Raw genomic sequence first — 7,859 nt, forward strand, 5'->3', positions numbered from 1 at the left:
ATAGCCTCAGCACTAGTCAGAGAAGACGAAAAAGGGAAACAACCCGTCTACCTCATCAGCAAAGCTTTACAAGGGACCGAACTAACCTATCAACAGATAGAAAAAGTCCGCCTACACCCTCATACTCACCTCACAAGCTCACACTATCAGAGTTCCAACCAACCAGCCAATAAAGGGCATCCTGCAGAAAACAAACTTAGCTGGAAGAATCCTACAGAGGACAGCTCGGATAATTCGGGAGACCTTGGACAAAACCAGAGAACATCTCGGACAATTCGAGGGACTCTGGACAAAAACAGAAAATAGCTCGGACAAATCGGAGAAAAAAAGTCCGACACATAGAATGCCCGAGCTAATGCAGCCAGCACCAACAACTCGGACAATTCGGGGATATGAGGTCCGACACATACCTTGAGAGCAGAATGCCCGAGCTGATGCATTTTCAAACTAGCCAACCAAGGGGCAATAACAGAAGCCTCATCCAGGCTACATCACAAGACCACAACAAGTCAATCTTGAAGGCGGTATAAGGGATGTACTCAGGGTCATCCAGCCAATCAGGAATGCCGTCTGGGATCTTAGTATATATCTCAAAGACATAGGTCAACTATGAGGTTACTACCAAACAACTCGGGCAAATAAGGAAACAACTCGGACACTAACAGCAAAACATCAAGTGACAGACGTGGCAGTAAAAGGGAAACCCCAGGATTCACACAAAAGTCCAGAGGCACCCTTTGGAGGCAACAAACAGAGTAAAAATCCAAAATACAAAGGAAAGAACTCGACCTACTTCCAAAAGTCCGAGAGAGAGCTCCGATCAAGGAAGAGGCGTTAAAACGTCAAAAGGCCTCAAGATACAATCAGAAGGTAGTACAGCGAAGCTTTGCCAACAACAACCTTATCCTAATCCGAAATGATATCGGAACAAACTCGACCTGGAGAAGGAAAGCTAGCACCCAACTGGAAAGGACCATACCAAGTTGTTTAGAAGAACTGGGGAAAGGTTGCTACAGACTGCCCGAACTTGAAGGGCAAGAGCTACCAAGGTCATGGCATACCTGCAATCTAAAAAGGGCGCCAGGCCGAGATCCAAAAAGATTGCCCGACCTAGAAAGGTAAGTACTAACATGTACACACTCTTATCTTTATATTATTGTTTAAAAGATTGCAGATTCCCTAAAAAGTTTCCTACCAAGACGCCCGACTACGGCAGGTCGGCAAGGTGAAACACCAAAATCATCGCCCGATCACGACAAGGTCGGCAAGGTGAAACACCAAATCATCGCCCGATCACGACAAAGTCGGCAAGGCGAAACACCAAAATCATCGCCCGATCACGACAAAGTCGGCAAGATGAAAACCAAACTCATCGTCCGATTACAAAGCGACAAGTCGGCAAGGTGAAAACCAACTTCACCGCCCGACCACGATGAAAACCGAATTCATCATTCGATTTCGACAAAGTGAAAACAAAATTCACTACTATACCAAGGCGCATTAATTTATGCTCGGCAAAACGCAAAAAATCATTTGCCAAGAGACCACACAAGGTCGGCAAAGATAAAGCGACGAGGTTCAAATTAATGTGAGAAGTTATAAAGCAACTCTGAAAAGGCTCAAAAAAGCCAAATAAAAAGAGATTGCAAAATAACTTGGAGAAGGGACTGACGTAAAGAAGTCGTCCCATAAACAAAAAGTTATAAAAAGTAATCCCTGAAAGAGACCTGACAGAGGTCCAATAAAGAGGATTACTAGAAATAACTTAGAAGCGACCGACATGAAGAAGTCGGCCCAAAACCACAGCTTGGACCGACAAGAAGTCGGACCAACGAAAGCGACAGCTCGTCGACACGAGAAATTGGACCAACGAAAAGCGTGCGCTAAAAGGGACATAGCTTTGCCCAAAAAGCCACAGCTCCATGACAAGGCTATCAAAATTGTTCAGACCAACTAAAAAGGTTCTACCAAAGAACACTAAAAAGTCGTCGGACAAGTTAGCCCCAAGGACCACCTCAACCAAGCAGAAAGTGGACAAAACCGGCAGTGATCAAAAGAGGTCGGACAACAAAATACCGACACTCTACAAAGATCCACAAAGGGAACAAAGACATCTCGCAACGGCCAGAGGAATGCCAGGAATGCTTTGCTAAAAGGTACGAAGTCTTAAAAGCACAAATCAAAACGGCGCTAAAAAGTCATCCAAACAGACTATAAAAGGTTTCCCATCAGGAACTATACCTAAAAAGTTGTTGGATTATGACTAAAAAGCCCGAACAGTGAAGACAAACAAAGTCGGAAGAAGGCTGAAAAGACCTCTCAACAAACTAAAAAAGGCAAAAGCCAAACTCGCACAAAGATAAAACTACTCAAGATCGACCAAAGTCAGGATGCTTGAGTACGACTTCCCCAAAAGAGAGCACGATCTCACGGAAAGATCGAACTCAAGCAGGGGCACTGTTCATACCCTGGGTCAAGCTGTCCGACCCGGGATGTTTAGCGACAAGCCGACCGACCTCTTCAGGTCAGAGGCCCGACCTCTTCAGGTCAAATGCCCGACCTCTTCAGGTCAGAGGCCCGACCTCTTCAGGTCAAATGCCCGACCTCTTTGGGCCAAATACCCGACCTCTTCAGGCCAAATGCCCGACCTCTTCTCAAAGAGCTCGGCCAAATGCCCGACCTCTTCTCAAAGAGCTCGGCCAACTCGCCAAAGGAGCCCAAAGCAGGCCCAAAACGAAGGAACACAGCCCAATCTAAAGGCAGCCAAAGCCCAGAAAGATAAAGGCGGTTCCCTTGAACATAAGATGACCTCACTTAAAGATAAGATAAGATAACTAACTTATCTTATCCACAGGAGGCCACTTCTCACCATTATAAATACACTGGAGCACCCAGGTATAACTCATACTCTGATTCTACATAAAACCTGTTTAATACCCATGCTAACTTAAGCATCGGAGTCCCTTGCAGGTACCCCCCACCCTCCGGGGACGAAGGATCAGCACCATCACCAAGTCCAACAAGTCAGACACGGCGGCCCCAGCCACCATCATCAAGTCGGACACAACATAGAAGATCTCGTCCGAGATCGACCTACAGTTTCAGGTAACCCTCGGAACATATACCATTCTGGGCGTTTAATGCCAGGATGGCACAAGAGGGAAGATTTTGTTTTTAATTCAAATTTTTTCAAGTTTTCAAAATTAAATCTTTTTCAAATCATATCATTTTAATCATATATTTTCAAAATCAATTTCTTTCCATTTTCAAAAATACTTGCTAACAATTAATGATTTGATTCAACATTTCAAGTATGTTGCCTTTTCTGTTGAGAAAGGTTTAATGTCTGAATCATATCTTTTAAATTTCTTGTTAGCCAAGTTATTAATTTTCAAAATCAAATCTTTTTAAATTGTTTTTCAAATCATATCTTTTCAATCATATCTTTTTAATCACCTCTTTTTCAAAATAATTTTTCAATCATATCTTTTTGATTTCTAATTTCAAAATCACTTTATTTCTTTCCCAATCATATTTTTCGAAAATCATTCTTCAATTTTTCAAAATGTTTTTAAAATCTTTTTAATTTATTTTCGAAAATTTCTTCCCCTCTTTTCACATCCTTCTATTTATGGACTAACACTCCTCCTCAATGCACAATTTGAACTCTATCTCTCTTGATAAGTTCGAATTCTTCTACCTCTTCCTTCTATTTTTCTTTTCCTCTGACACCTCAAGGAATCTCTATACTGTGACATAGAGGATTCCATATTTTCTTGTTCTCTTCTCTTTCATATGAGCAGGAGCAAAGACAAAAGCATTCTTGTTGAGGCTGACCCTGAACCTGAAAGGACCCTGAAGCGAAAGCTAAGAGAAGCTAAAGCACAACTCTCTGTAGAGGACCTAACATAAATCTTCAAACAAGAAGAAGACATGGCAGCCGAAAACAACAACAATGCCAACAATGCAAGGAAGGTGCTGGGTGACTTTACTGCACCTACTCCCGACTTCTATGGGAGAAGTATCTCTATCCCTGCCATTGGAGCAAACAACTTTGAGTTTAAGCCTCAATTAGTTTCTCTAATGCAACAGAATTGCAAGTTCCATGGACTTCCATTGGAAGATCCTCATCAGTTTTTAGCTGAATTCTTACAAATCTGTGACACTGTCAAGACTAATGGGGTTGACCCTGAGGTCTACAGACTTATGCTATTCCCTTTTGCTGTAAGAGACAGAGCTAGGATATGGTTGGACTCACAACCTAAAGAAAGCCTGAACTCTTGGGAAAAGCTAGTCAATGCCTTCTTGACAAAGTTCTTTCCACCTCAAAAATTGAGTAAGCTTAGAGTAGAAGTCCAAACCTTCAGACAGAAGGAAGGTGAATCCCTCTATGAAGCTTGGGAAAGATACAAACAATTGATCAGAAAGTGTCCCTCTGACATGCTTTCTGAATGGAGCATCATAGGTATCTTCTATGATGGTCTGTCTGAACTATCCAAGATGTCATTGGACAGCTCTGCTGGAAGATCACTTCATCTGAAGAAGACGCCTGCAGAAGCTCAAGAACTCATTGAAATGGTTGCAAATAACCAATTCATGTACACTTCTGAAAGGAATCCTGTGAACAATGGGACGAATCAGAAGAAAGGAGTTCTTGAGATTGATACTCTGAATGCCATATTGGCTCAGAACAAAATATTGACTTAGCAAGTCAATATGATTTCTCAAAGTCTATCTGGAATGCAAGCTGCACCAGATAGTACCAAGGACGCTTCATCTGAAGAAGAAGCTTATGATCCTGAGACCCCTTCAATGGAAGAGGTGAATTACATGGGAGAACCCTATAGAAACACCTATAATCCTTCATGGAGAAATCATCCAAATCTCTTATGGAAGGATCAACAGAGACCTCAACAAGGTTTCAACAACAATAATGGTGGAAGAAACAAGTTTGGCAATGGCAAGCCTTTTCCATCATCTTCTCAGCAACAGACAGAGAATTCTAAGCAGAGCCACTCTAACTTAGCAACCATGGTCTCTGATCTAATCAAAACCACTCAAAGTTTCATGACTGAAACAAAGTCCTCCATTAGGAACTTGGAGGCACAAGTGGGACAGCTGAGCAAGAAAATTACTGAACTCCCTCCTAGTACTCTTCCAAGCAATACAGAAGAGAATCCAAAAGGAGAATGCAAGGCCATTAACATGACCCACATGGCCAAACTTGGAGAGGAGGAAGAGGCAGTGATCGCCACTGAGGAAGACCTCAATGGACGTCCACTGGCCTCCAATGAGTTCCCTAATGAGGAACCATGGGAATCTGAGGCTCATAATGAAACCATAGAGGTTCCATTGGATTTACTTCTACCATTCATGAGCTCTGATGAGTATTCTTCCTCTGAAGAGGACGAAGATGTCACTGAAGAGCAAGTTGCTAAGTACCTTCGAGAAATCATGAAGATAAATGACAAGTTATTTGGTAATGAGACTTGGGAAGATGAACCCCCTTTGCTCACCAAAGAACTGGATGACTTGACTAGGCAGAAATTACCTCAAAAGAGACAGGACCCTGGGAAGTTCTCAATACCTTGTACCATAGGCACCGTAACCTTTGAGAAGGCTCTGTGTGACCTAAGGTCAAGCATAAACCTCATGCCTCTCTCTGTAATGGAGAAGCTAGGGATCTTTGAGGTGCAAGCTGCAAGAATCTCACTAGAGATGGCAGACAATTCAAGAAAATAAGCTTATGGACTTGTAGAGGATGTTCTGGTAAAGGTTGAAGACCATTACATCCCTACTGATTTCATAGTCCTAGAGACTGGGAAGTGCATGGATGAATCCATCATCCTTGGCAGACACTTCCTAGCCACAGCAAAGGCTGTGATTGATGTTGACAGAGGAGAATTAATCATTCAAGTGAATGAAGAATCCTTTATGTTTAAGGTTCAAGGATATCCCTCTGTAACCATGGAAAGGAAGCATGAAGAGTTTCTCTCAAAACAGAGTCAAACAGAGCCCCCACAGTCAAACTCTAAGTTTGGTGTTAGGAGGCCACAACCAACTTCTAAGTTTGGTGTTGAACCCCCACATTCAAACTCTAAGTTTGGAGTTGGGAGGTTCCAACATTGCTCTGAGTATCTGTGAGGCTCCATGAGGGCCCACTGTCAAGCTACTGACATTAAAGAAGCGCTTGTTGGGAGGCAACCCAATGTTATATTTATCTATTTTCCATTGTTATTTTATGTTTTCTATAGGTTGATGATCATGGGAAGTCACAAAATCAATTGAAAAAGCAAAAACAGAATAAAAAATAGAAAGAAAAATAGCACACCTTGGAGGAAAACTTGTTGGCATTTAAACGCCAGTGAAGACAGCAAATGGGCATTTAACGCCCAGTCTGGCACCATTCTGGGCGTTTAACGCCAGAAAGGGGCACCAGACTGGCGTTTAACGCCAGGAATGGGCACCAAGCTGGCGTTAAACGCCAGAAATGGGCACCAACCCGGCTTTTAACGCCAGGATTGGCAGAAGGAGCATTTTTGCTCACCACTTGGTGTAGGGATGAATTATCCTTGACCCCTCAGGATCTGTGGACCCCACAGGATCCTCACCTACCCCACCACTCTCTTTCCTCTTCACCCATTCACCAATCACCTCAACACCTCTTCCCCCAAAACCCCTCACCTATCAAATCCCACCATTCTCTTCACCACTCACATCCATCCTTCATAAAACCCCACCTACCTTACCATTCAAATTCAAACCACTTTCCCTCCCAAACCCACCCATACATGACCGAACCCTACCCCTCTCCCCACCCCTGTATAAACCCATCTTCACCCCCTCATTTTCACACATCATACACACTACTTCTCTCCCTTGGCCGAAACACAAAGCCCCCCTCCATCTCCTCTATTTCTTCTTCTTCTACTCTCTTCTTTCTTCTTTTGCTCGAGGACGAGCAAACCTTCTAAGTTTGGTGTGGTAAAAGCATTGCTTTTTGTTTTTTCATAACCATTTATGGCACCTAAGGGCCGGAGAAACCTCTAGAAAGAGGAAAGGGAAGGCAAAAGCTTCCACCTCCGAGTCATGGGAGATGGAGAGAGATTCATCTCAAGGGTGCATCAAGACCACTTCTATGAAGTTGTGGCCAAGAAGAAGGTGATCCCCAAGGTCCCTTTCAAACTTAAAAAGGGTCAACCTTGATCAAAGGTTGGACCAAGTCCTTATAGACATTTGTGAAGAGGGCACTCAATGGAAGAGAGATTCAAGAGGGAAGCCGGTTCAACTGAGAAGGCATGACCTCAAGCCCGTGGCTAGTGGATGGTTGGAGTTTATTCAACGCTCAATCATTCCCACTAGCAACCGGTCCGAAGTTACTATAGATCGGGCTATCATGATTCATAGCATCATGATTGGAGAAGAAGTAGAAGTTCATGAGGTTATAGCCCAAGAGCTTTATAAGGTGGCGGACAAGTCCTCTACCTTGGCAAGGTTAGCCTTCCCTCATCTCATTTATCACCTCTGTTATTCAGTTGGAATTAACATAGAGGGAGACATACTCATTGATGAGGACAAGCCCATCACTAAGAAGAGGATGGAGCAAACAAGAGATCCCACTCATCATGAAATCCCTGAGAGATGCCTCAAGGGATGCATTTTCCTCCACAAAACTATTGGGATCAAATCAACACCTCCCTAGGAGAATTGAGTTCCAACATGGGACAACTAAGGGTGGAGCACCAAGAACATTCCATCCACCTCCATGAAATTAGAGAAGATCAAAGAATCATGAGAGAGGAGCAACAAAGGAAAGGAAGAGACATTGAGGAGCTCAAGCACTCCATAAGATCTTCAAG

At 43.3% G+C, this 7,859-nt stretch overlaps 1 non-coding gene across 1 annotated transcript; it reads right to left on the reverse strand.

The window, feature by feature from the left end:
* Positions 1 to 4,338: 4,338 nt before the first annotated feature.
* LOC130953261 (small nucleolar RNA R71) lies at positions 4,339 to 4,446 on the reverse strand. Its single transcript, XR_009075433.1, has one exon. It is a non-coding gene; the product is annotated as a small nucleolar RNA R71 (small nucleolar RNA).
* Between the last annotated feature and the right edge of the window lie 3,413 nt (positions 4,447 to 7,859).

Source organism: Arachis stenosperma, chromosome 9 (assembly GCF_014773155.1).
Source record: "Arachis stenosperma cultivar V10309 chromosome 9, arast.V10309.gnm1.PFL2, whole genome shotgun sequence".
NCBI lineage: Eukaryota > Viridiplantae > Streptophyta > Magnoliopsida > Fabales > Fabaceae > Arachis > Arachis stenosperma.